Here is a 13,650-nt window from a genome sequence, read left to right on the forward strand (position 1 = left end):
TGGGAGACCTTGACTTTTTTAAGCTAAGAAGGAGTGGAGGGAGGTATGTGGTGGAAGGTCAAATGGAAATATGACTGGACTGGATAACTCAATGGAATGTGAAGCATGATCTGGGGCTGCCTAGATAGAGTGGTTTAGATTGCTTTGAATTTCCTCACCTAATCAGGACAGCAAGACACATATGAAGATAAATATAATAGTAAGTAGAGTATTGAGAAGTGCTTAAATAGAGGACAACAGTCTATGAGAACAAAGGAGGAGATCACCTTCAGCTGAGAGAATAAGAGAAAGATTCATAGAGGAGGATTCATTTGATCTGGGCCTTCAAGGCTAGAAAGGATGTCAACAGGAGAGAAGGCAGCCAGAGACCTTGCTCTTCAACATCTTGTTGTCGTACTCAAACCAAACATGCCTAGTTGTTTCCACTTAGGAGCACAGATACTTTCTACCTCCTGAGATTAATTCTGGACTTTGGAAAGCAACAGCCTCTGTCATAGGATGGCTTCAGCTCAATGTAAATCTCTACTATGTGCCCTGATCCTCCCAGGACCTCTGGCTTAGATCCCAGGACTCATGGCACAACTCTTAAGTCTGAACTCCTGATCCATGATCTCTTTGCCAAGCTGGGTAGAAAGTACCTGCCTATTTCTCCCTACCTTGAATTGACCTTACTGGACTTTAATTCAGACCCATTTACTGAAGCTGCCAAACCCTTATCCCACCTACCCAGACCCCTGCTTCTAAATCCTTCTGACTAACTCATCATGTTCCTGCTGATGATATGGGTTGATCCATTTTCACAGACTTCTACCTCCATCTATACCATTTTCCTTCATAAGTCCAGGAATTAATGTTTATTGTGTATAGAGGAAAGTAGATTTGTTTCATGATCACCTGGAAGGCAACACTAAAACTTGTGGTTAAGAGTTACAAGGAAACAGAATTTAGCTCAATATGAAAAAGAACTTTTTTTAACCATTAGAGAAGTCCAACAGTGAAATGGGTAGCCTTGTTAATAAGTGAACTTAATAATGTGTAATAACAAATAATAATAATAAATAAATAGCATTCACATAGTGCTTACTATATGCTAGGCACTGTGTTAAGTACTTTACAATCATTATCTCATTTGATCTTTATAAACCTGGGAGGGAGGTGCTATTATTATCCCCATTTGACAGATGAGAAAACTGAGGCAAACAGAAGTTAACTTACTTGCCCAGGGTTACACAGCTAGGAAATGTCTAAAGCCAGATTTTAACTCAGGTCTTCCTGACTCCAGACCTGGGACTCCATCTACCATGCCATCTAATTTCCATTGCCAGAAAGATTTGATCAGAGGTGACAGGTTACCTGTAAGAGGAACTGTAGAGAGGAGTCCTTCTCTTTGCATGATACATTTAACTTAATGATATCTAAGGTCCCTTCCCATTCTGAGATTCTAGTACTGCAGAATAAAGGTGGGAATAGTGGGGTGGATATCTGAGTAAGGATCACAAGCATTTGTAAAGTACTTTCTATGTGCCAGGCACTGTGCTAAGTGCTGGGGATACAAATACAAGCAAAAAGAAAGTCCATCTTTGCCCCCTAAGAGCTTACATTCTAATGAAGGAAGATAACACACAAAAAAGAACTAAAAAGCAGAAGGGGGTTGGGAGGTAACCAAGGGGGTGGGTACAGTGGCAAAGTCTGGAGAGGCAAAATCACACCCAGGAGGGGAGTGAAGCATGTCCAGTCTAGACCCATCCCCCAAATGGAGGTTCCTAGAAGGAATTCACCAATGGGAGGATACTGACATGGTGGAGGAATGTTCCAGGATGAAAAAAATCCCTGGTGCTGAGGGAATTTCCAGAGTGAGAAGGCAACTGGATTGTGTTAGCCAAATCCAGGAGAGTAAGAAACACAGCTGTGGGAGGGAATGAAGCTTGCCTGGACTAGACCCATCCTCCCTTAATGATATTCTATGTGTATATCTTTAATGCTCAAATGAATTCTTCCAACAAAACCTGCTGTTGTCTGTAGTCAGTATTAGCTGAGAAAAATTATACCTACCCTCCTGACCACATCACTTATTAAAAAACACTCCCTGCAGGGTGTGGAAAAATCTTCCAGGCATTTTTCGAAATGTATCAGCTATTTGCTAGAAACCGCTGACAGAACTTCAATAACTACTCCCTCGATGTATGAGTTCTTCTTTTTCCTTTCCTCTAACAAGCACTTTTCAGTCCACCTCCTTGTCCATGACCAGCTTCCCCAAGTCTAGCACTCTCTCTTCCATTTAAGAACTTGAGAGAGAATACAGAATGTTAGATCTAGAAAGAACTTCATAAAAGAGAATCTTGGATCTGGAAGGAAACTTAAAACATTAGAAGACATTAGAATTAGAATTAGAAAACACTAGAATTAAAATATCTGCCTTAGAACACAGAACATCACAGCTACAAAAGCTCTTAGATCATCTAGTCCAACATCTTCAATTTATTTCTAATACTGAGTGATCAGCAAGGAAGCAGAGTTATTAATCACTTTACTCTCCCTACTCCCACCTTTGTGTGGGCAAAGCTTCCCCAGACTCATTTCTTCCTTGGGAAGTGACTTTCTCCAGTCTTACCTCCCTATTTCTCTTCTCAGGGCATGGTTCCGTTTCAATCCTGGCCAAATGGCCAAAGAAATTACAGTTGCCATCTCACCATAAGCCGCCACCAAGTCCCATCCTAGGGGAAACCCATAGCAAATGCATCTCCCTGACCTGGGAAGCTGTTAAAATAATGAACAAATTCTCTCCTTCTCTTTGAATATGTGCCCCCCAACCAGTGGGAGTTGGAGAAACAATAGTTTAAATCTTCTTTTCCGGCTTTCTATTTGCCACATCCCATTTCCACCTGATAATGCTGCACACAATTGAAACATATAGCTTAACAATTAACTGTGGTGTTAAATGCATAGGAATTCAGAAAAACTTGGACTTAAAACTTTCAAAAATTGCCTACTTAATCAGCCATTAAGAGAAATAATTGGGCTTCTCTTTCTAGGAGCTGTGGAACCAGGATGTCACTGAATAAGTGATAAGATCATTCTCCTTTTAAATAAAATAAATAAATAAATAGATGAATGAATGAATGGATAAGCAAATAAATAAATAAATGGATAGGTAGATAAATAAATGGATAAGGGGGGTGGGAAGTTTTATGCTGTAGGTTACAATGAAACCCTTCATCAATGGTTATCCATTATCTCTGCCCCAATTTCCATTCCATCCTAGCATGCAGGCCCTACTATGCTCCTGTCAACTCTACCAGCTCTTATTCACTGCTGCTCCTTACCACAAGGTTGGGAGATGTTCCACTCTTTCTTGACAACCCATTACTTTAGCAGCATTCTTGCCCCAAGGTCACATCTCTTCCTACATTCCTCTCCCCCAAACCACCCAGAACCAGAAGCAACTGCAGATAAAAGCAACTGTCCATTTCCAACTTCCAGCTCCCATAAGTCTCTGGAAAAGGAGTGTTACATATGAAAAAGAAAACTGAGGGCCTCAGAAGATAAGGAATATGTCCTAGGTCATATAGGTAGGTTAGTGGCAGAGAAATTGACTAGATCCCAAATGTCTTGTCTCCTAATTCAGTGCTCTATTCGCCATACCAGAATAGCCTGGGTGTTCAGAGTTCAGGTGGCTATGATAGGGCTAACTATGTACCCTACTTGAAGAGAAGGTGATCCAGAGAGAAGCTGGGTAGAGTAATTATGGCATCACCAGAGCTTAATGTCTTTAATTGACAGCTTGGTTTACTAGCCCCCTTTCTGATCTCACTAGACATTTTTACAACCTATGCTGTATGATTGGAGAGTCATCAAGGATTCTCCACAATTATAATCTGGTGGGAAAAAAAATCTCTGTTTCTTCAACAATAGTCTTTCTACCTCCCTGTCTATGGCCCAAAGTGGGAAACTAAGTGGACTAGCCCTAACAGTAACCCCTCAATAAAAAAGACCCCCATATCCACTGCACTGACTCTTTCAGAGCTTCCCTAAAAATAGATTTAAGAGATACCCAAAGATCTTGGTGTGGCCACATACCTGGTCATAGCTTCCTGAGCCTGAAAATAACCTAACACAAAACCACCTTCATGCGTCCTCCTCCTGCTATGGTCTGAAGTCCATTGTGCTGGAGCCATGATGGTGGCATTCCTATTTGTATCCCTTCCTGTGGTTTTCACTGTCCTGCTTTGAGAGGGTCAGCCTAAATACCTGTCATTCAGTAAGCATTTATTATGTGCCTACTATGTGCCAAGTACTGTCCTAAGTTCTAGCAAAGAAAGGCAAAAAAAAAAAATAGCCCTTTCTCTCAAGGAGCTCACAGTCTAATGTGTAAGACAACATTAGAACAACTGTGTACAAATAAGATATATAAGATATAGACAGGATAAATTAGAGATGATCACAAAGGCGTTATCTCACCAGTTTGAGCATTGGCAGCCTGTCCTTGTCTGAAAGTATCTGACTCAGCCCTGGTCTGGTGGGGAGACTCCATGGGTAGCCCTAACTTTGGTGGTATCAGCGGCTACAGCAGTGTCAGGGTGGATGTTACTCTAATACAATAGAGTTGGATTAGCTCCAAATCTATGATCTTATCATTCTGTGAACTCACCACCTCCTCAAATAGTGCATTTTATTTTTGGATAGGTCTATTGCATGGGACAGTGTTAGATGGGGACAGATCATTGTGGGCTTTGAAACTGGACAGTCATTAAATCTAGTGTTGGTTTTCCACACCTGGGTTCCCAATTTAGGTGTTATCCTCATCTCTTCACTTTCTCTCTCCCTCTGTATTCAATCAGCTATCAATCTTGTCATTTATACCTTCATTACATCTCTCAAATATGCCCCCTTCTTTCTTCTTACAATGCCACCACCCTAATGCAGACCCTCACCACCCCATGGCTGGACTATTACAGTAACCTGCTGGTTGGTCTGCCTTCCACAAGGCTTTCCCCATTCTGATCCTTACTTTATTCAGCTGTCAAAGTGATCTTCCTAAAGCACAAATCTGATTATGTCACTCCCTCTCCTGCTCAGTAAACTCCAGAGGCTTCTCATTATCTCCAGGATCAAATGTAAAATCTTCTGTTTCATGTTCAAAGCCGTTCATAACTCCCTCCCCCCCAACACACACACACACACACACACACACACACACACACACACACACACATTTCCAGTCTTCTTACACCTTACACTACTGGCCATACTCCATTGTCCAGAGGACATTGGTCTTTGCTATTCCTTCAACAAGACTCTCCATCCAAACTTCAGCCATTTTCTCTGGTTGTCCCCTATGACTGGAGTGCCCTCCGTCCTCAGCTCTGCCTCCTGGCTTCTCTGACTTCCTTCAAGTCCCAGCTAAAATCCCACTTTCTACAGAAAACCTTTCTCAACTCCTCCTCCCCGACAATTCCATTTTTTTCTGTATATATCTCATTTGTATGTAGCTGTTTGCGTATTGATTCACCCATTAGATTGTGAGCTCTTCAAGATCAGAGACCTTTTAAAAGAAAATGCTTTCTTTGTATCATTAGTGCTTAGCATAGAGTCTGGCATATAGTTGGTGCTTAATAAATGATTGAATGACCCCCTCCCCCAACCAGTTCACCTCCCTAAGGTTATGCAGCTTGTTGACAACGGATTTGCACTGTATAGCACAAGGATTCTTAATATTGGGGTGAGTTAGGCAATGTCTGTAACTACATTTGGAGAGGGGTATAATTTTTTTTAAGATTTTGATAACTGTTTCAGTATAATTGGTTTCCTTTGTAATTCTATGCATTTTATTTTAGTAGGAAGCAGTAAGAAGGGGTAGAAAGAACCCTGGTCAAAAGACCAAGAAAGAGGATTTAATCTTGGCTCTGTCCTTTTCAAACTGTATTACTTTAGGCAAATATACAACCTGTCTGAACCCCACGTCTGGCCTTTCTTCATCTGGCCCTATGCCCCTTAATAAAACAAAAGGTTTGGACCAGATGACTTCTAAATTTTCTTTCTAGTAAGCAGAAGAGCTGGGATTTAAACCTAAGGTGATCCAAGCCTCTCATTTCAGTTTAAAATTGTCAGAACCTGAGCATTTCCCCATTTTTTGGTGTAAGTAATAAAAATATTCAACTTGAGTCTTACTTTCATGACCCATTATGGCGTGTGGCTGACTCGGGGTTCTCCAAAGCAGAGCACAAGCTCTAGCAGGTTCTACTAAGGGGTGGGAAAAGCATTATTGTCCAAGGACTATTTTATCTAAATTCAACTTTTATACAGCAAACTTATTTCTGCTCTCTGGGGACCATACCTAATCCTTCCAAATGATAGCCCTCCAACTACATCACACTTTGAGATATTATTAAATTCTGGTCGTTCTGCCCCACCCCTTACTCTTCTCCAGGCAAACTACCCCAGTGTCTCTCAATTAATCAATGTTAACTTAAGGCTCATCATCATACTATTTGCCATCCTCTGGACACAGCCCAGGTAACCAATGTCCTTCCTGAAACGCGGCTTCACATTAGAGTTTTGGTGAGATTTTTTTCATTATTGTTATTATTATTATTTTGGCTGTCAAAACATATTTTGATGCATATTGAGCTTGTGGCCCACTAGAATCCCCATTTTTTTTTGGACAAAGTAGTATTTAACCATTCTCTCCTCATCTTGTCCTTCTACAACTGAAATCACAACTCCTTTGAAGTGCTGAAATATTGACAGTGCAGGGACATGGGCAAAGAACTGGATTTGGAGTCAGAAGAGCTGGATTTTAATCCTAGTTCTGTACCTGTGTGACCTTGAAAAAGTCCCTTCCCTTCTCTGGGCCTGTTTCCTCATCTATAAAATGAGGGGATTGGACTAAAACATCTCTAAGGTCTTTTCCAACTCTCTAATTTCATGAAACCACAACTAATAACGATGTCTTACATTGACAAAGCATTTGTTTATAAAGGACTTTGTGAAGTGTGTATCACAAGCATCAGGCTCCTTCATTTACAGAGAAGGAAACTGAGGCTAGGTAATCTGCCAATTGTCACTGAGCCAGTGAGGATTGGAGCTGGGATCCCAACCTACAACCTCAGATTCTAAGTCTGCATAGATCAGCAGACACGTGTCCCCAAATGAGGGAAAACTCCAACTGAGTTCCTCATGTAAGCCCCTTAAGCTTTTCCACACGCTTTATAGGAGCCTATATGTTTTCCCTTTCATGAGGGCTATGGGCCCTGCCATTCCCTTGTGAGAGGACTGGGACTTCAATTATTCACTGACTCTTTTTATAAGGAAAGGCAATGGAATGAAGATGAATTCACAGAAGAGTCACTTGAAAGAGGACGAGAAACAGCACCCTGAAGACAGAATTGCACGGCCCCTTCCTTTGTACAAAGAGTCAGTTGTCAATTCTTTGGGGTAGGGATGCTGTTTTGTGTTTTGCATTTGGCGCATTCTTACTCCAGAGCCCCATGTTGGAGTGCAGGGCTGCATAAATAATGGATGACAACTTGAAAAACTACAGGTGGGTAAATTAAACATGAGCATGGAAAATTTGGACGCTGATGCTGAGCTCAGCTGTGACCGTGCCAGATGATCTCTCCCGCTCACCCATGAAAGATCCAGAAAGCCCCCCTCACAGAGGCTTGGGGGCCTTAGAAACCAGGCCAAAGGTTGGTTTGTGGGACAGCTTCATGGTAAAGACAAAAAGCCTAGGTGCCCCAGGTGCCCTCCTGGCAAGAGGCCTGTGGCATTTGGGGAAGAATACCAGCCTTGAAGCCAGGGACCTTCAGCTCTTTAAATCTTCAACTTTCTTCAAGGCTTAAATCAGGGTCCCCATCCATCTTATTAGAAGTATTTCCTGATCTCACTAGATATGAGGGTTTTCTCCCTCTTAAAATTAGCTTAGACTGACTTATCTATGGAAATGTGGTATTCCATCGATGACATTAACAAGAATAATACCGTTGACAAGACTAGTGACTGATTAGCATATATACATATATACACACATGCACACACATATACACATACATGTACGTACACATACATGTATATGTATGTACACATATACATATGTGTATACATGTGTATATATACATGCATGTATGTGTGTGCATATATACACATGTATACACATATGTGTGTGTATATATGTGAAACCCTTTAAAGTATACAAAGTAGTTTACACTCACAATCTTATTTAAATACCACAACAACTCTGTGAAGTATCTACTAAAGCTATCATCCTCACTTTATGGATGAGAAAACTGGGGCATACAGAGGTTAAATGGCTTGCCCATAGTCAAACACTTCATTTGTGTCAGAGGCAAGATATGAACTTCAAGCCCAGACCTCTATCTACTACAGGGAATAATTTTGTTTTGCCTTTGTCTCCAGTAACTGAAAAAGCAGTGTCTTGCATATAGCAGATGTTTAACAAATACTTGCTTAGGGGCAGGTAGGAGATGGCACAGTGGATAGAGCACCGGCCCTGGATTCAGGAGGACCTGAGTTCAAATCTGGCCTCAGACACATAACACTTACTAGCTGTGTGACCCTGGGCAAGTCATTTAACCCCATTGCCCAATGCAAAAAATAAATACATACATACATACATACATAAATAAATGAACTTGCTTGATTGGTTGAAATCTGGGTTTGAATTCCAGGCTTGACCCTTCTTATCTATTTGAGCTATATTACCTATCTGAGTCTCATTTTCTCCATCTCTAAAATGGGGCTAATAATACTTAAACTACCTGAATCACAAGGTTATTGTGAGGAAAACACATTGATGATCTTAAAACACTCCAGAAATGCAAAGCAATGATTTCATTGTTATAAATAACTAAAGAGCTATTAAAACAGCCTAATATTGAGAGGCATCATGTGTGATGAGGGAAAAAAAGCCACCCACTGGCCTAAGAATCAGAAGACAGGTGTAAAGGTTAGCAGACTCTGCTCTTTACTGCCTAACTGGCAGAGGCTTCTCTGCTCCCCAGTTTCCTCACCTGTAAAATGAAAGTTTGGAGGACTATATGACTTCTCAGTTCCCTTCTGCTGCTGTTCAGTCATTTCAATCATGTCCAGCTCTTCATGACCCCATTTGGGGTTTTCTCGGCAAAGATGCTAGAGTGGTTTGCCATTTTCTTCTCCAGCTCATTTTACAGATGAAGAAACTGAGGCAAACAGGATTAAGTGACTTGCCCAGGGTCACATAACTAGTAAGTGTCTAAACCAGATTTGAGCTCAGGACTCTAGGCTTTGCATGTCTGGAGTCCTTTAAGATTGTCAATGTGTTTTCCTCACAATAGAGGAAAAAAATAGAGGATAGAGGTCTGGGCTACGCAAATTAACTGTTTGACTAGGGGCAAGTCATTTAACCTTTCTCTGACTGTGCCACCTAACTGCCTTCAGCTCCCTTCTAGCTCTACATATATGATCCTTTGACCTCTATGAGTTTCTGTTTCCCCATCTCTAAAATAAAAATATTGATATTTGCATTTCCTGCTTCAGAGGACTGTTGTGAGAAGATGCCTGGACTACTGTAATACTCTCCTAATTGGTCTCCCTACCTTGAATTTCTCCTGGGACTAGAATCCATATACCACTCCGCAGCTAAAGGCTCCTCACATCATGCCTCCAAATCAATAAACTGCAGTGGTTCCTTATTGTTGCCAGGGTTGTTCTTCATCCTTCATTCTTGAGGAGGACCGATGACTTCCAGGTTCAAATAGAAAGGTTAAATACTTCATTTAATATTTAAACTTGCACCCATTCCTATCTTTTCAGTCTTTACACTTTACTCTCCTCCAACTATTCAAGTGATAGTGACAGTGACCTTCTTGTTACCTGGACTGACATTCTATCTCTGGTCCCTGTGTCTTTGTGCTAGCTGTCCACCACACCTGAAATGCTCTTCTTTCTCATCTCCACCTAAGTTTTCATGGCTTCCTTCAAGTTTCAGTTTCTTCAAGATTCCCATCTTTTGTAGCAGGCCTTCCATGGTCTCCCTAACTACTAGTACCTTCCCTCTGATATTTCCTCCCATCTACTCTTTATGTAGCACTTATGCACATAGCTATTTATATGTTGCTTCACTCAAAATTTGGGTTCCTTTGGAACAGGAATTATTTTTGTTTTTCTTTGTATTCCCAACATTGGACACAGTGCCTAGCACATAGCAAATGCCTAATAAATGCTTGTTGGCTGACTAACCTGCAGAATGCCATATAAACATGAATTATTACTATCATCATCATTGTTATTATTATTATTATTATATGCCTAGCACTGTATTAAGAACCATAGAGGGAGAATTCTAAATACATTCAGGCAGGTCCAGCTTCTTGACACACAATGTGGTCCTGTAAAATATACCATCTACACGAAATGCTACCTGAAGCAGGTAGAATTTTTCCATGTTGCATTTGGGGTTTGTCCCAAGGACTTGACAACATCTAAATCATACACATAAACAAGGGAAAGCAGCCTGGTATAGGGTATAGAGTGCTGGGCTTGGTTTTAGGAAGACTTAAGTTTGAATCTCTTCTCTGATGGTTACTATCTATTTTGCCCCGAACAAGACATGTCCCCTGTTGCCTTAGGAACAAGGCAACATCTAAGTCACAGATAGATGGAGATCTGCATTGGTGTAAATGGTTCTGATTTTGGCAGTTCTCCATATTTATCAAGGTTTTTCATAATCATTTGTTGGAGTTTAGCAAAGATACAGCAATTATCAATGGCTATACTTGTTTTTAAAAGAAAATTAGACTTTAGAGTCAGAAAGAAATTATCTCTTTGTAGAGTCTTAGATCCTTAGAGCTGAGAGGGACTTAGATAGCATCTAGTTTAATAACGCTTTGTTCAGAGGAGTCAGCTGAAGCCCAGAAAGTAGAAATTTTTTGTGCAATGTTCAAGTCCACATAGCTAGTAAGTGGCAGAACTGGGACCAGAATCCAGTACACCTGATTCCCAGCCCTGGCCTTTTTCTATAAAGATTGTGACGATCAGTTGGAGAGATAAGAAATACACAAATGAAAGATCTAATGGCAAAGAGAGCCATCTCTAATGGCTCTAATGCATACATATACATATATACATATACACACATATATGTATGCATATATGCATATATATACATATCTGTGATTTGAGTCAAGCTAAAAATAAGCAATATGCATGCAAGGGTGCATGCATTTATATACCCATATGTACATTCTTTCACATGCATATGTGACTATTTAGCTCTAAAACTAGGGTGGGACTAACAGGGTTTTGCCCCAGATTACTAATATGTGAGGGGACAGGTGTCAGGCTCACCGTCCTGATACCTCAAGGTCATCTGCTGGCTATGCACCATGGCCCCTTCAGCCATATTGTTACTGCCTTGCTCTCTCATTTGCTCCAGTTTCACTGTCCTAGAGGGTCCTGTTACCATCACATGCTTCCTCTGCCCCCTCATTCCCAATCTGGTGTCTCCCCATTTCATCTTTTCCCAGGAGCCGGAGGTCATCAGCTATCCCATGGGGATGATCAAACTACGCAGGGCATGTGCTGCATCTCCCCTGGCACAATACACCTGACCAAAGCAATCTATCATGTGTCCACTCCCTCAACTTTTGTCCCAGATTTCACTATTGCTAGTTACATCTCCAAGTACATATGCACGCTATCTATACTGATAGGATAGAATACTCAATTAAACAGTATAGACAACTGAAGACTAGGGTAAATAAACAAAATAGCATAATACATACAATAAATTAAAAATACAATAATTCAGAAGGTATGCTAATTCAAACAAAGAATATGTATAGGAGGGTCTACAGTCTAAAGTGCTTTCCAATATTACCATTCCATTTTCTAGGACCCATCAGGCTAAGTGACTTACCCAAGGTCACACCACTTGAAAGTGCAGTGTCCAGGACTAGAACCTCTGGTTTCTTGATTCCAAGCACAGTTCTCTTGCCATAGTATCAGAGTGTCCACCTCCTCTATCTCTAACGGGAGCAGAGGGAAAGGAGGAAGGAAATCTACCTGTAGGTGAACTAGAGGCACGGAGATTTCCAGGACACCCGGCTTCTTCCCTGTAATTTATAGATGCGTGAGCGGTATGATGGGCTCATTACTTATATCCTGTAATTCAAAAAAATGCAGCTACTGGAGAAAGATCAGCAAGAGTTATAAAAATATGTACATTTGATGGAGTATATTTATATGTTTGTAAATACAGTATGTTATTGCTCAGTGTTATTATATATCTATCATTTTTCTTCAGGTTATTGGAAACATAAAAAACTTTAAAGCACTAAAAAATACAAAAAGTGATAAGTCACCAAGGCAAGTATATCTTCACTGGGATGATTTTATGTCTGAAGAGGTTTATACCTTCAGAAAATAAAGGCCCTGCCTGGGCAGGAAGGGAGGGGCAAACAGGAGGTGTTGCTGGTAGATGGTTCCCGTAGACGCCTGGCCATATTCTGATCATTTTCTCTACCTTGTGTTCTGCCTGAAGGTTATAAACAATATTATCTATTAACCAATAGAGACCTGGTCAAATAGAAATGACATTCACAAACTAAAGCCTGCCTTGAAAAAGGTAACTGGGACAGAGCAGGGCCTAGAGACCCTATGAGACCTAATTGACAGAACTGGGGAAATTTATTTTGGAAAAGAGAAAGTTTAGAGGGGGATTTGACTGTTGTTGTAAGGTATTTAAAGAACTGTCATGTGGAAGGAGGACTATATTTGTTCTGATTGACCATGGAGGACAAAACTGGGGTTAATGTATGAAAGTTGATTGAAGAAGATTTAAAGAAAAACTTCCTAACAACTGAAGCTACCCCAAAGACAAATAACCTCTTCTAAAAGTAATGCATTCCCCTTTCCTGGAGGTCTTCAAGTACAGCCTGTGTGAACATTTGTTGGGGGTAGTATAGAGAGGAATCCCAATTAGATACAGTTTGAACGAGATGACCTTTGAGGTCCCTTTAAACTCTTATTTTCTGTTTTTTAAAATAATGGAGGGGGAGAAGGGGAATGTCCATGTATAGAATCCCCTCTGGGCTCACTACCCACCCCGCTTTTATTTGTACTCACAGTTTGAGGTCCCTAAAGGGTTTACTGCTACTTACTTCCCTCAGGGTTTTAATGGTAACCCCAATGGGCTAGACTTCTATCACTATAGTTCCTGAGTCCCTAATGGCATACCTTCCATTAACAATTACCCTAATCATCCTTTACAAAAAGTATTTACTAAGCAGGTACAGAAAGTACAATTGGTGGAAAGCATTCATTCTCTAACTGGGAGTACCTACTTCCCTTTCACAAACAAGTTCCCAGGGAGAGTGGGCTCAAACTTGAAGCATAAATTTGGTGAAATACATATTTAGAAAATGCATGAGCAGAATAATACCTTTCAAATCCTGGCACCATGTGTCACTTTTTCCCATTGTGGAGCACTAAGAAAGTTCCCTTTAAATATAGTTGCTTTCTAGGACTCCAAGGTTATACCTCTGTTGAGGCTATTGATGGTACTTCTCTTTTTAAGAGTCACATTCCCTGACGCGTCCACCATCCTTGTGTGTGTGTGTGTGTGTGTGTGTGTGTGTGTGTGTGTGTGTGTGT

General features: G+C 40.8%; 1 pseudogene; it reads right to left on the reverse strand.

The window, feature by feature from the left end:
• Positions 1–11,910: 11,910 nt before the first annotated feature.
• The window catches only part of LOC114046975, a 117,221-nt pseudogene continuing 115,481 nt past the window's right edge, over positions 11,911–13,650 (reverse strand).

The sequence above is a fragment of the Vombatus ursinus genome, unplaced genomic scaffold (genome assembly GCF_900497805.2).
Source record: "Vombatus ursinus unplaced genomic scaffold, bare-nosed wombat genome assembly UNPS02014786.1, whole genome shotgun sequence".
NCBI classification, from domain to species: domain Eukaryota; kingdom Metazoa; phylum Chordata; class Mammalia; order Diprotodontia; family Vombatidae; genus Vombatus; species Vombatus ursinus.